The 15,671-nt window shown below is 38.1% G+C and overlaps 1 protein-coding gene across 5 annotated transcripts in view; it reads right to left on the bottom strand.

Moving 5' to 3' along the window:
- Positions 1–15,671, bottom strand: part of foxj3 (forkhead box J3) — a 125,113-nt gene that overhangs the window by 59,268 nt on the left and 50,174 nt on the right. The gene's annotated exons all lie outside the window — the stretch shown is intronic.

The raw sequence follows: 15,671 nt of genomic DNA, 5'->3' as shown, positions 1-15,671 counted from the left end.
GAAAAATCATGTACCTTCATCAACAGTTCAAAGATGGAATAACACAAGATATGATGAAATACATACATTTATTTACATGATTTGCAGGTCTTTGAAATTTGGGAAATAATTTTTGTTCCATGTTGCATACATGTTTAAAACGTATGTAACTTTAGAACCAAAAATAGTACAGAAAAAAGGTAAACAGTTTCATAAACTAGAGTACATATGCTATCTGTTGAATATATTTTTATATCAGATGCATTAACTTGAATTTTTGGCCTTGCTGTTTACTTCTGCTTGACCGGGCCCTAAGACCAAATGATCCTCATTAAAACTATATAGTGCTACCAGAAAGAGCGGAATTTGCTGGTCATTTTGGTCAATTAAGTGTTCATGTGTTTTAGTATCTAAACATCTGATTATTTGATAAATATACATAATACTTATGCTTTGCATTCTATAAAAAAAATGGGGTGGGACATTCACAATATTTCTAAAATGGTTCAATTATTGTTTATTTACAGAAATGAACAATTTCTATGTGCAATAACTAAACTGTTGTGTGCACACAAACTACAGTTTAAAGACTCAGTTTGACCTTCAACAATAAAAACCCCAAACAGCAGAAATAGCAGAACGTGTTCTTTAACCAAACTTTAGAAAATCCATTCCCCACACAGGTGAGTTAATTTACTGGTGAAAAGGAAATCGCAGACCTGTTAGCCAAGTTAATGCTGCTCGGCCAGACTTGCTGACCCATTAATAATACATGGCAGTGGTCAAAAGAGGCCAGACCCTTCCTCGCCCCCTTTCATCCTCCACACCAGCAGTGCTAATGGACTAATTCAGAGGCAATTAACTGGTGGTACCCGGAGGAGGAGAGGGGCAGGGGCAGAGGGGCAGGGGCAGAGAGGGACAGTAATCAGCAGCAGAAACACAGACACACAGGAGAGGACAGCAGCACATGTGGAGGGAGCCAGGAGCGTGTCAATGGTGAGGTGTAGTGATTTTACTCACAGCAGTGAACATGCAAGATTAACTCTAATCAATGCATGTAGCAGCTTTTTTCTTGCTAAAAATATCTTGAACCGATCTGACCAGGAACTCTACAGTGGGACATTCCAGTCAATGCAATAACATGGAGATAAGCAGTCTCAGCCAAACAAGTTAAAAAGTGCTCATTTAAAAGGGTCGATATTATGCTAAATTGACTATAATGTTGTTACATTGTGATGTCTGTGAAAACCCTCAGCAGTCCACGTAGGATTCATAGTAAAGGAGAAATTCCAATTAATTTAAATTCTGTTTCAAAGGATCTGAGCAAAAAAACGTTGGCAGAATTTAATTTCTCCTTTGCACTGTTACCTTGTTTCATTCACAGATGTTTGAGTAACCCTATATCTAAAAATCTCAAAATGTTCAACTTTGTGATGACATGAAGTAGTAGTTTAAGTTAACCGCTTTTACCTTTTGGTCGGTAGAGATTGGCAAGTCCAGGGCTAAAATCATCCAAATTACTCTGGTGAAGGTGTATAGAGTTTAAAAACAAGGCATCACATGGGTGAAATCAGCATAAATATGCAGTGTTTATGTGTTAAATATGTCTGAATGAAACAAAACAACTCCAGTTATGTTTTTGATGAGGAAACAACTTTATAACATAGATCAGAAAATGGCATAATATGAGCAGTTTAAAAAGACTTTCATTGCTGCCCATACTCTACAGTTAGATAAGATATATATTTAGATACTGTAAAAGTAACACATAAGATGCAAGTTCCTTCATTAGGTGAAAAAACTGTATTCGTGGGTTTCAGCTTTCTGCCATTTTGACCACCAGTTGACCAGTCAAAAGTTGACCATGCATTCCTGATTACGTTCCAAGAATCATTATAGCACAATTTATACAGTATCTTCTCAAAGCAAGACTTTGAAATGATAAATCTCCAAAATGTATTCCACCTGATCAAATTACCAAGAGACACCACACCATCATTTGTGGCCACACTCTTTTAATCCCATCACTGTCTTTCATATACTGTCATTTAGAGCAACTTTTCCATATCATTGCTGTGGAAAAACGCCGCTCTTTGAAAATGTGACGTTGACAAATGAGCAATTACAGCGCTGATATTCATGCGACACGTCTGACCCTCGATTAGCCTCAGCGCCGGCTCCGTGTGCGCCGCCCGCTCCGTGTCTGTCAATATCCAGCACCAGTGAAGGCAGCACGGGCAGCTGAGAGGACATCCATCACTACTGGGCTGTGGCACTGTCCCCCTCTGTCCTGCTCTCACACAGCAACCCACTGACCCCTGCGCACGCCTCCCGAATCAGCAAACAGCAGGAGGACAGGCTCAAGAGCTCAAGGCCGCCATGTCTGGTACCAAGTCTGCGAGATTAAACGCAACCCAATCAGAGATGTAATATGAGTGGTTGCAAAGAGTGACTGTACAACTTAGGGACACTTAATGTTGGTACGATATGTGATATGTGATTTTTCTGACAAATATTTCAATAACAGATAGAGGTCTGTCTCAGTGTGGACTTGTTTTTCTTAATCTGTACTACCTTGTTATACTTATGTTGTTTAATTATTGTTTGTATGCATATTGTAACTGTGTTGAACCTCTGCATCTTTTTTTTAATCACTTCAACAGTAAATTGGATCTTGCTGGTAAGATGGAGTTAGCCCTGTCATGATAATTACTGCATCAACTTGCAATACATGACAGATGGAACAATCATTTTTGGGTGTCAATATTTATCATGGGTACTTTTTTTTTGTATTAATGTGAAATTCTTGGTTATATTTATGTATTATGTTAAGATTTGAGCTGTAGAAGGTTAAGTTACAAACTTCTATGACTCACAGATGCAAACTAACTACTTAACTGTGGCATTCTGTCATTTATTTATTGCTGCTCATATATATATATACTTTTAACAATATTGTACATTAAGAATACTTTTTAGGGGATAATTCTGCTTCATGGGCTAGTTTCAATATTATCGTTTATCATCAATATGCAATAATTTGTTATCGTGTCAGGCCAAGCTGAAGAAAGAGCCTTTCGATATTTTAGATTGATACTCCCTCAGTTTTTAACAATATTATCACAGAGTCAAAAAACTGCATTATGTTTTCATTGACTTTAACCATAATTTCTCACAATATCCACCATATACTCATCACAAGTTCCCTGAGGCTCTGAACACCATTTTTCATAAAGCCTTGAACAGCAAAGTACAGCTTAGAGGAGATTGACACAAAAGCCACCAGGGCTAAACTCCTCGCCCACTGTGTTAAAGAGAAGCGCAGCACTGGCCACACACACTGCCACTGTAATGACTCATCGTGCAGATTTGATCCACGTGTCAATCAAACAGAGCAGCGTTTACATGTGATAAGATATGCGTGACCTCCAGAGTGCAGTATACTCGTAGGAGAGCTTACCTCACTCACTGCAGACCTCTGGCTCATGTTTCTCTAGACTTTTTGAAAAGATCCTTCTCCAGCCTCTGCTAATTAGTCCTGCAGCTTTCCCCCGTCTTTTTATTTCCAAAAGGAAGCGTGCGCTGTGTGCCGGCTCCGCGCTGGCAGATAAATTGGCTGCAGGCTTCACAGGAGGCAAGCGTTCTTCAGGGAGAGCCCACTATCTTAATTATGAATATTATTAATTACCTTCAAAAAGTCTCAGAGACATAAAATACAATAACTCGCGCATGTTTTAATCTTCTTTAAGCTTGTTTTTAATTGAGACTAGGGCTGAGGCAGTCCGTCCAACATGCCTTGAAATAAGGGCGTTTTTAATAGTATAGAGAGATTGAAAAGAGAAAGTGTATTATCAAAATAACTAATTAACATGACCATATAATAACTATACATTTCTTACAATGTCCATAGAAAACTCAATGAGAAACCATGCAACAAATACTGAAAGCCTCTCTACAAATGTAAAATAGAAGCCTTACATTGCTTTATTCATTGAGTTCAGACATGACTATGGTAGAATGACGGAAGAAGCCTGCTTACCCTTACACGCCAGTTTTATACGAGGCGAAGTGGGTGAACTGTCATGCCGAAAGACAAAACATCAGTATGCTCTAGAGAAACTGCGTTATTGTAGCACCAGGTATTCCCAGCGGTCTCCAATCCAAGTATTAACCAAGACCAACCCTTCTTAGCTTCAGAGATCAGACAAGATCGATCATTTAAGGGCAAGCTATGGGGCGTGGTGGCACATTTTTATCACTCTTGCTTTTGCCCATGATTGAAGCCATGACACTGCAATGAATTAAAAGTACTTAATCGTGCACTTTGTAACTTTTTGGTTGGGGGTCCGTCATCTGCTTATTTCCAAGGATATGTCACTGCTCTGCTTAGGATGTTCCATGGCTCTAACTTACATTTATTCAATTACAGATGGTTTAAAACTGCCATTCTGACTGAGTGGGGTTGCCTCGCCACAGATCTGACCTGTAACTTGGTCTGGTTTGGTCTCCATGAAGATAGAAAGGTTTAATACCATACTGTGAAACATTCCAGAAAAAGCAATAACATCTACATGAAAAAAAAAAGCATTTGATGAACCCACCGCCAGAAAAGTTACCCAATGTGCCTTTAAATATTCAGCTGGATAAGACTTTGAAGACCATAACAGAGCAGATATTCCTAGTATATGACTACAAACACATGTGTGCACCGAATCAAAAGCCAAACTAAAATTTCAAAATGTTATACATTGCAAAAAAAATTAGCATTTCTAAAGTAATTACAGAAGTCTGAAAAATGCATATTGCGCCGTTGAATATTTCAGTCTACATATGCCGCATTAGACAAAGCCACCAGGCACCAGGCAGCCAAGTAGAAAATGACAAAGAGCAAAAGGCCAGTCATGGAGAAAACTCAGCACAATTGCAACCGCAGCTATACACTATTCTGGTCCAAATCTCCCTGGCTCTAACAGTGAGTGTGAGTCTGCTCCTCTGGCCCTACACCTCCAGAGGAACACAGAGGTAAGTGCCTGATGATTTCTCCAGGTTAAAGTCAGATTGGAACCTTTTTTCTTGTTGCTATAATATCGGATACTTTTAACGCTGACCCCAGAGTGAGGTAAGTCCAATGCCCCGTGAAGGTGACACAGCTTAGATGGAGACTTCTGGGAAAGCTATAAATGCAGACGCCACTAACTCCTTGCTTACTTATTAAAGACACAGATCAGTTTGAGGCATTGCAGTGGTATGATTTGGTATTAGTGAGCACGCTACAAAGACATTCAAGCTGGACAATGATGAAGCAAATGTCAAACATGAAAGGTGATGGGACAGGGAATGTTTACTTCTGTTACAAAAGGTTGAATGTCATTTTTTTTTTTATTCTTTTGTCCCCCGAGTCTAGGAAATTCTGAATGCAGTGGAAGTTTAAATCTATATAATGCATTAAATGTACATTAAATGTATTTTACCAGGGATAATACTACTTCTTTTTATGTTGTCCTTGTGCTGTTTTTATGTGGAGGTGAGCCAAAGATGAATTTGTACCTCAGTAAACAGTAAAGATTCTATTTTACTATTACCTTGTTAAAACATAGCTGTAGGTATTTCATTTATACATATTTGAGAAAAAATGTATATTTAGATCATCAACCTCAGTGTACCAGAAAATGCTCTGTTTCACCTTGTGATGTCATTAGGTGTCAATTCAGGAAGTACCCCATCCTAGTCCAGTCCACAGACCTACTTTTCAGTGCTCATGTTTGCTTCACAAGATGCATCTCAACTTGAAGTTAGCAGCTATTGTTTTTGACCTCATTTCAACTTCTTCACTTAGAAATGGCAAGTCCTTCAGCCTACCAGAGGATTTTGTGCAAACAATCAGAAAGAAATACTTGCTTCATAAATACAGATATTTGCGCTGTTTTATGATCTATGCTATAATGTCGTTTGATCATCAAAACATGCCCACAGTTGTGTTTTATTTCATTCACACGCTTTACACACAAACCCTGCATATTTAGGCCAATATCTCCTATCAAACAGAACATACAGATGTCATTTGTTGACGTACAAATTAAAATTAAAATTTAAGGTGATGACACAATATTTTACTAATCATCATATTTCACTTTATTAAAGGGATAATTTACTGTGTAAAAAACATGTTGTAAATTGGCTTGTTATTTTTATCTTTGATCATGATCTTTGATGATGAAAAATGTTTTTGCCTCCTGGGAGCGGTGTCTTCAAAAGCCTTTTGGCTTCTACCACTCCCATACATATCTTTTACTCATTATACATATGTATTTGTATTCTAAGCTGTCAAACCTGTTTTTATGTACTGTATTTGCTGTGCTAAATAAATAAATGTGGCAATACGTGCTCCACTGTGTTTTTAAACTACATACTGTTCACTAGAATCATTTGGATTTGAATTTCCAATGTCTACTAAATAAAAGGTAAAAGGACCTAGTAACTTCATGACATCACAATGTCGAGCAGAGCATTTTGAGTTTTGGAAATGTAGACAGACTGATAATAAAGTTACTAAAAATGTGTGACTGAAACTAAACAAACTCTTGAGTATGTTTTAGATTAGATAAAATTTTAACATGGTTTAAAGCTCACAACAGTTACGTTTGTGTAATTTAGGACCTTTAAGATATAAAATATTATATACCAGTTTCTTTTAGGACTACAAAATAAATTTACAATACTTCTAAGTATTGTAATTGTGCTTAAATTTGATATACAAAAAAGTTACATGAACACTGGAATCTGAACTCAACTCACTTTGATTCAGTTGCAATGCACTGTGCAGCCTTAGTTTCTTTGTCAACATATCCTTTGAGAAAACCTCATTCTCAGCATCTTATAACTATTTTTGTCCTTGAAATGAGCAGTGAGGCTTGAATAGTCTTTCATATGCTAGTTTGGCTCCACTGCAAATCCAAACAAACACATTTTTCCTGATAGTGACGGTGTTGTACTGCTATCTTGGTCTGATTCTGGCCTGTGTTCTCTTCATTATCACTAAGTTTACAAGCGGTCATGGTCAACAGCTTTCAGCACAGTCTGCTGGCTCAAGCCTCCGTGTGAAGAGCAGCAGATGGAGAAGACGTCTTTAGGGTTAACGACTGCTTAAAATCATAAGTGAGGTCGTAGCCGGCTGTCAAAAAGACGCTTTGAGTTTGAGTAAAAGCTGAAATGCTCTTGCACAGGGCTGCGGAGGAGAGCAGCTGCCGCGGGCCTTCTCTGTTCTGCAGTCAGCACTTCACTCGGAGTCGGGACAGTGGAGCCTGCCAAAATGTACCAGAGCCAACAGGCCCACCACGCTGGCCCTCGCCCACTCCCGGAGCAGGCGCGTGGGTACGAGGTGAGGCTGTGGGCGGGTGGCCAAGCTGGAGCTTCCTGACAGGGGAACGACAGCACAGCGGGACGGGACTGAGTCATGGGCCCCTCCCACCTGCACACAGCCACCGCACGGTCGGAACAATTAACACAACATCCATCAGCGGGACTGAAGATTGGTAGTGGAAGATTAGGGGGTGTTTTTAATAGACTATTGACACAGAAAGTTTCATTAAAACAAAAGAGCACAACAAAAATATGACTAATTCCAAACTAAAATTACTAAATTAACACTACAAATGAATCATGACTAGATTTTATGAATAGAAGTCATGAAACATTTTTGGTTCTGAAATTAAAAATGCATCTATGCAGGCTAATATGATTATACTATGTCATGCTAAAACTATATTCAAACAACTCAACAGATACTAAGAAGATAACATTATGCGAAAACAAATGGACCTTTCTTGAATAGTTTTAGAATGGTCTTGATCTTAAGAAGCCACATGATAATCTGAAAGAAACCACAGAATTTTTGTTGAAAATTACATTCCATAGCTATACTTTTTATTATCATTGTTGTACCAAAATCTATATTCAGTATGAACTCATTTTAGTCCTTTATACTTCATGTTCTGAAATCATGATCATGATGATTGTCAGGTTCACTTAAATCATTACAGGTTTTAAATGTTTTAAGTTTTCATCATCTAAGCAGCTTGTTGTCATGTGTCCATACAATTACAAAACTTGAGACTAATGTATTGAGAACATTAGTAAGCAATGTTAGACTTACATTTGTCGTAATCAGGAAAGACTCATAAACATGCATTTTCAAAGGCTTTTAAGCACACTCAATGATCACTGTGGCTAAAAATATCCACTCAACCCATTCACAGTTTAGTCAGGCAACTTTGCTGTGATTACAATTTAAAACTTTAAACAAGAGTGCGTGCCGATTACAAAGAAACAGCTCTCAAAAACTGATAAAAAATTCAGTATCTGCAAAGAGCTTAAAATTTAAAGGTTCACTTCACGCAGTAATGATGATAGGGGCTGAGAAAGTAGATGGAGGTATCAGGAGAGGCAGAAGTCATTTTTACACTTGGAGATTTGAGCTGTGTAAAACCAGGCTCGGGGTGGGACTGATACCTCACCAAACTTATTTAAATGGGCAACAGGAGCTGGAGTGATTTGGCGTTAGCAGCAGCGGTGGCTACAGTCACAGGAACACTATCTCCACAGAGTAAATAATGTCCCGGAGGAGCGAGCAGCCACAACCCAAATCGCTTCTTAAAAAATAGAAAAATGCTCCAGGCGACTATTATGGAGCTTCAGATGCAATGGGAAGTTGGACCTTTGATCTGTTTAGGGTACAGCGTATTTGCATTTTATAATGAGATCAAAGAGAGGGCCAGGCTCGGCAGAAGCAGCACACCGGACCGTTTACAGGAGGAAAACTCGCCAATATTTCACTGGTAACAAGATGCACAGACTTACATGGGCTCAGGCAGATTACCAACATGGGAGTGGAGTCGACTGTATGTGTGTTGGCAGAGGGGTGTGGTCATGAATTTACTCTAATGTTTTGTGTAATGTAATGTTCATTTTAAAACTAGCTGTTTGGAGCATTTTTGTGTGTAGAAGTGAAAGTTGTGTGTATTTTGAACTAGTGATATTTTCTTATATTTGCACATAGCGTTGCAATGATAGTAAAATTTCAAACTTAATTTTGATCCTAATAAAAAGGCTTGATACTCAAAACTCAAGATTTTGATACCACAAGGATAGATTGTCTTAAAATGTGTTTTTCCTGTCTGTTATTTTTAACAAAGAATAGTAGTTTCTATAATGGAACCATGAGGTATTGATCAGTATTTATTTTCAAGTATATGGACATCATATTTTGACAACCTTTTGCAAAAGCATAAAAAGACAAAACAAAACTGTTTTTACCAAAGCACTAGAACAATTTTAAGCTAAGAAACAATATTGGTGCCTCTATACTGATCTGATATCTGTCCAAAGAAGGAACTTCACCACTGTACTCTAGCCACAGCTGATTTTGAAATACCACAATTTGGACACTGTAATGTTGTATGGTTACATACACATTAACTGATAAGATGTAAACCACCAATACTTACATTTAAAACATCATATAATATTTTTATTTGTACTATAACATTATTTTGAGGTAAAAATATCCTTGACTCAACAACATTTTTGGCTTTTTCCTCACCACCTCTAGTTGTTAGTCAACCACTAGCCTACGTTCTCTTTGAGCTAATTTCCTCTTTGTTACTCAGGTGAGGGGAAAAAAGCAACATGCCACTAGCAACAATCTCCTCTACAGTAGAGTTCAAGAGAAAACATCGCAGGCATTTTTAAACTGGTTGGGAATTGCTCCACACTGTCTTTGGCATTCTTCACCTGGAAAGGAGAGCGGAGCGTGGGGAATTCTCTGCTTTCGCCTGGAGTGAGCGCAAGGAGCTCCGAGGTTTAGTGGAGGTCAACATTTCAGAGCGTACGTGTTCACCGCTGCGTTCTGTTCCTGGACATTTTGAAAAGAAATATCAACCAGAGGAACACACACACACAGAGGCAGAAGTGAACCAAAGCTGGAAGAAAAATCTAAATCAACATTGCCCACGTTTGAAAGCCCACTCACTGCTAGACCCTAAAAACATTCCATACAGTTAATAAAACCATTATATCAGTTTTGAGTCTGAACAGTGAAAGCATTTAAAAGGTGCCAACATGTATAATTTTCTGACTGATGGTCCATCACCTGCTAGTCTCCATGGAGATGTTATTGTGTTGACTGGAATGTTACACAGCAAAGCATTAAATATATCCATCTGCACTAAGACAAGCAGGTGACACCACCATGCCAAGTTACAGGTCAGATCTATGGAGAGGCGACCGTGCTTAAAGTAAGAATGCATGCTTTAAAGGATTTTTAAGTCAATCAAAAACACCTGTAAGTGTATGCAAGACAGAAGTTTAATAGCATACTGCGGAATAATGCAAAAATAATATCTCCTTGACCAGAGGAATATGGTGAACCTTCAATCAGAAAAGTTACATATAGCACCTTTAAGCCATAAATCAAATATATACAAAATCAGTAGCAATTTTATTATTTCTCTAAACGTTAAAGTCTACAAAATTGATTTATTCATTTTAAGGTTTTTTTTTGCATTTTGAATTTCTGTCCAAATATATAAACAATAAAATAACTGTCTTGGCCCTTCACTGACCTTTAATGAATGAAATGTCACAGAGTTATGAACATAAACAATCTTAATTGGCAGAAAAAGAGAAGTAGTGTAAGCATATTGCCCTGTTCTGTAGTGTAAGTCATGAGTGCTATTTTGAGTGACACTTGGCCTTTAGGGGGAGGGCTCATGGCGGGACAGTGCACACTGGGAATGCCCCCGTCACCACAGCTGCCTCCTCTGAGCGTCTTCAGGCCACGAGCATGCAAATCATTTGCCCCACGTAGAGAGGAAAGAGAGAGGAAGAGAAAGACCAGACAGAGAGAGCAAGAGGACTGGCACTACATGCCACGCGACCTCTGCAACCAAGAGCAGATGTGAGAGCCAAGCTGTCATCCAACAGAGTAATAGTAAAACTGAAAAGATTAGGGGAATTTGAATATAGCTGGGTGAACATACGGAGAAATTGTGCTTAATACAAACGGTACAAAGCTATTTAAATGAGTGGGATATTTTTATTTGATTGAAATGTTAATGGCTCATCACCCTGTTTTTTAGTATGGAAAAGTCTGGTGTAGAATGAGCTGTGACATTAATCAAATTTTAATCGAGACTGAAATTCAGTCATCTCTAAGAGTCAATAATATTATAATAATATTTAATATAGAAAGTCCAGACTTAAGAGGCTTGTGTTAAATAGTATTTAATAATAATTTGTATTATTTATGTTCAGGAAATTAACAATTAAAGACATAACAAAATATCAATCTGAAAAACGTGAATAGAAGATTATCACGAGCCAGCCCTAGAAATGTAATTCAAATGCTGATCATTTCACACATGTTTTTCACAGGTTTCAATAAGGTGTAAAACTCTATTCAACTCACAATCAATGGTTGTAATAAGAATTTGCACATTAACCACATGTTGGCCAATATGATTTGTATGTACTGTACAAAAACACCTGTGGTATTCAATCAGAGACTTTAGGGTTTAAAATATTGTCTTAGCTTTAGACTTTACTTTAAGATGCCATAAATACATTCATTTTCAGAAATACCTTACCAGAAAAAAACAACAAAAAAGCAAGATGCTCTACCCAATCTCATCCTCCTCCTTTTATCCAGGCTTGGGAATGCCAAAACTCTGATTTTGCACAGGATACTTAGAAGTCTTTGTCAATTCCCAAACAAAAATAAATTGACCGGATAGACTGCACTAATAATAAACCTACATCCCACTTACATAGCACTTTTCAAGACACCCAAAGACACCACAGCAGAAAACAAAGAAAGCATTAACCGCATAAGCTAGTCCCCGCACATAACAATCTGAGACATTTGTGCTAAAGGTGAACTGAATGCCTGAGTGCTCAGAGGGTGTTAAGAGCAGCTCTCAGTAATTACCCAGCGTGCACCGAGGCAGCAGGTAGAGACACATACTCCTCTGCAGCGTTCACATTTTTGACCTTGGTAAATTATCTGTTTTTATTGACAGCACTTATTGATATTTCTTAAAAGCGAGGTCTAATCGAGTATTTATTGAGACGATTGAGTGCGTTGCCGGTGCCTGGATGAGCCCTGGCAGCTCCACTGGTTGGTTGTATTATTATCATAGAGGGCAAAAGCATATCTCCTGGGGGTAAGAGAGGGGGCTGGAGTGGGGGTAAGAGGAGGGGTATAGAGGGGGGACTACAGTGACCTACATTCACCTCACCCAAGCACATCTGCAATCAGCTAATTATGCTAACCAAGACACATGCTAACACACAAATACTATACACGCATTTTAAATCAGAGTAACAAATGGATCCCATGTATTGCCAATTTTAAATGGTTTGCAGTGGTCCAAAGATATTCCTCACTTACCTTGCAGTCTGAGCGGTCTAATAATTCAACGCAATGAGTTTATAAGTGCTTTTCACAGCTATAAAAGACCAGAGACGAGTTTGGCACCACAGTAATGCTAAAACTTGAATGCTAGTGTACACTTCCTGATTATTAGACAATAAAATGCTTTCCATTTTGATACACAGAGCACAAAGCGGATGTATTTTGACTTTGTTTATACAAATCTGTACTAGGGTAAGATGAGTTTGCATATCATATCACACACACATCTGGCACAGGCCCTTTAAAAATGCTGTTGTAAAATGTTAACAATTCGGTCTATACGAAGAAGCAAAATTTGTAAAGTGCAACGTTTTTAGTCAGTAATTGATCTTTCATCCTACAACAGAGGACACGTGTCGTTAGTGCATGTGGCTGGAGATTGGCATTTCGACAGTTTCAGTATTAGTGTTTTTCTATTTGGATCGTCACTTTTCAGACCTGGCTGGATCATGAGCAGAAATACCCTTTGCATTTCTAAGTGTGAAAACCACATGATTTCTCTGTAAGGCACAGGAAATACAAATGGGCTTTGAAGATGCTCGATTAGTTTAAATCTATGTCACTACTTTCATTCTGGGTGACAGGGTGGGGCTCCCAAGAATAAAGGTACAATGGCGTAATCTGGTACAGACTTCTGAAATCAGATCGAGATTTTTATTCAAGTTTCTTAAGGCATTTGATATCAAAAGTTTTCTTGCTGGAGGCGTTTGCACAGACTCCCATAGCGTCACTTTGTTCTCCTGTTACTGTAGTTTGGGACTTGACAAAATGACAGTTTCGGATGGTTTTCTAAACAAATCATTGGAGGCGACTGGAAGTCTTTGTATGTGGTTTTGATATGAGTGGTGTTCCCTTTCAGGGTATTTTTAACACCTGCTGCTCCTGCATGCTTACTTTAAGTGAATGAAGGCAACTTTAACTTTTAGATCAAATAGTTTTGATTGATGTGCATATTAACTTTTTATTAAGAGTGTGTACTTCCAACTTCATATGTATCTATTGGTAATTTATTTGTAGATCAGTGTTTCTCAAACTGTGGTACATAGTAATAATTTCATGTTTTTGTCCTTTGGGATTGTCATTATAGAGAACTACCTTATCCATAGTTTAGACTCAATTTAGGCCTGATATAATCTGGGTTAGGATCTGATTGTAATTGGAAAACGGGCCTGTCACAATAACAAATTTAGTACGATATATTATACAATACATATAATATTGAAAGCCATTATGCTACATTATGGCATTATGCTACACCCAAAAGAACGATTCTATACAGTATTGATAATGAACATGAGTTGCAAAAAATAAATGAAAGACTAGAGTCAAAGTTCTACCCTCTATGGCTCAAAACAAACCATAATACAGAAAAAAAACAAAAAGTTTCCCCACTAGTACAAAGAAAAAGTCCTCATGATAAATACTGACAATCAAAAATAATAATAATAATCATTATTATCCATCATGTGTATTGACCGATAAGTCAATATAGTAATTATCATGACTTGGAAACATGGAAAGCCATACATTATCTTAGGAGGTACTTGGTGTGAAAAGTTTGAGAACCATTGTTATACGTCATTCTATTAGATGTAAACTAATTACATACTAGTTCAAAGAAAGGAGTGAGAGGTATGGCAAAAAATATATATGATTTTCCAGCCAGAACACAATTTCAATTTAATCACAATTCATTGTCTTGCACAAAGACACAACACAAGCACAAAGTGAAGAACAAGACACATCTAAAGACCTATACCTCCTGATACACCGCAACTATCTCTATCTGAACCGATATTAAGCAATAAATTGACCAGGAAAGGCCTTCATTTGGGTGCAATTTGGCAGAATAAGTCAGTGGAATCCAAAATAGAAAACAAATATTAAAAGGTAGAAAATTCTTCTATCAGGGAGCGGACATGACATCGTGCAACACGAGCGTCTGCTTTTGACAACTAAATAAGAAACGATAAAGGTAAAAGCATAGACATGGGTTTGAGAAATAAAACAATTCATTTCCTCACAAAAAGCGGCCCGCCACTGAAACCAAATCAATCTATTTATAATAAAACCTGCTCTCCTTTCTCCTTCCAATTCTCTCCTTCTCTCCCCATCTCTCCATCTCTCCCCACACACACCTTCGCACCAAAAACCGCCAGATCTTGTCGCCTCAGGAAATAGCCATCATACATCTTGTCTGACTGCAATAAAGCACTGCCTAAGATCCCATTCCCAATAAACGGAGTCTGATTGGAAAACTCATTGTAATATCAATTTCCATCTGTGCCCGCTTTAAAAGGCAATCAGCATAGCTTCATCTCCCTATATCACGCGCTCCTTGAGATGATGACACAGCACTGGATCTCCTCCTTCTGCATAATGGTTGCGCTGCTATCATCGCATCTGCAATGTATAATACAGGCAGTGAATGGGCTATTTAGTCTGTGTTGGAACAGATAGGGCCCACTTTGGTGAATATTAATCCGAGGCTTAACACTTACTCCAGTCTGTGGCGGTTTTCATTCGTGTGAAGAGTGGAGAGACTCGCGAGGTGATTGGTGCACTCCAAGGACACTGGACAGGCTTTTAGGAATGGGACAGTGGTGATTACAGCAATATGGGGTAGGTTTGTGAAAGAGTAGCTAGTGCATCCTGTGGTTATGGTTGGGAAATGTATTGTTTTTATGTGTAGTGTTAAGGAATGTATGAGCAAGCACAACTGACAGCATGTGAATATTTGGATTACAAAACAATGCTTTTTATAGTAATGACCTTACACCACTCTTGCTGTGTGTGTGTGTGTGTGGCAGGTCAGATGACATAAATGTTTGCTGCTAAAAATGATATGATTAAGTGCGAGTAACACCGAAAAAGTGAACATCAAGTAATTAAACTCCTGCTCAGAGTTCAAGTGGTACCGAAGAAATTAAAACAATGTTGGTGTGTTCTACACAATGTTCATGTGCACTAAAACTTGATTTGAAAAAATCGTGAATGAAACTGAAATTGCAATTTCTGACAGAAAAATCGCAATTAGATTTTTTCTTAAATCGTCCAGGCCTAACCAGTTTTGATCATACTGATTAGCACAATGTTGCTAACAGAAGTGCTAACTAGTCATTCAAGACTTTATCTACTGTCCTAACACAGGCCAGTAGATGACCATATATTCTTAGTAATCTGAAAAATAACTCATCTGAACAAGATGGTGGCCACACATTTT

Source organism: Boleophthalmus pectinirostris, unplaced genomic scaffold, assembly GCF_026225935.1.
Source record: "Boleophthalmus pectinirostris isolate CB_2022bp ecotype Guang Dong unplaced genomic scaffold, ASM2622593v1 HiC_scaffold_3, whole genome shotgun sequence".
Taxonomy (NCBI): domain Eukaryota; kingdom Metazoa; phylum Chordata; class Actinopteri; order Gobiiformes; family Gobiidae; genus Boleophthalmus; species Boleophthalmus pectinirostris.
This window is presented reverse-complemented; position numbering and strand designations above follow the sequence as displayed.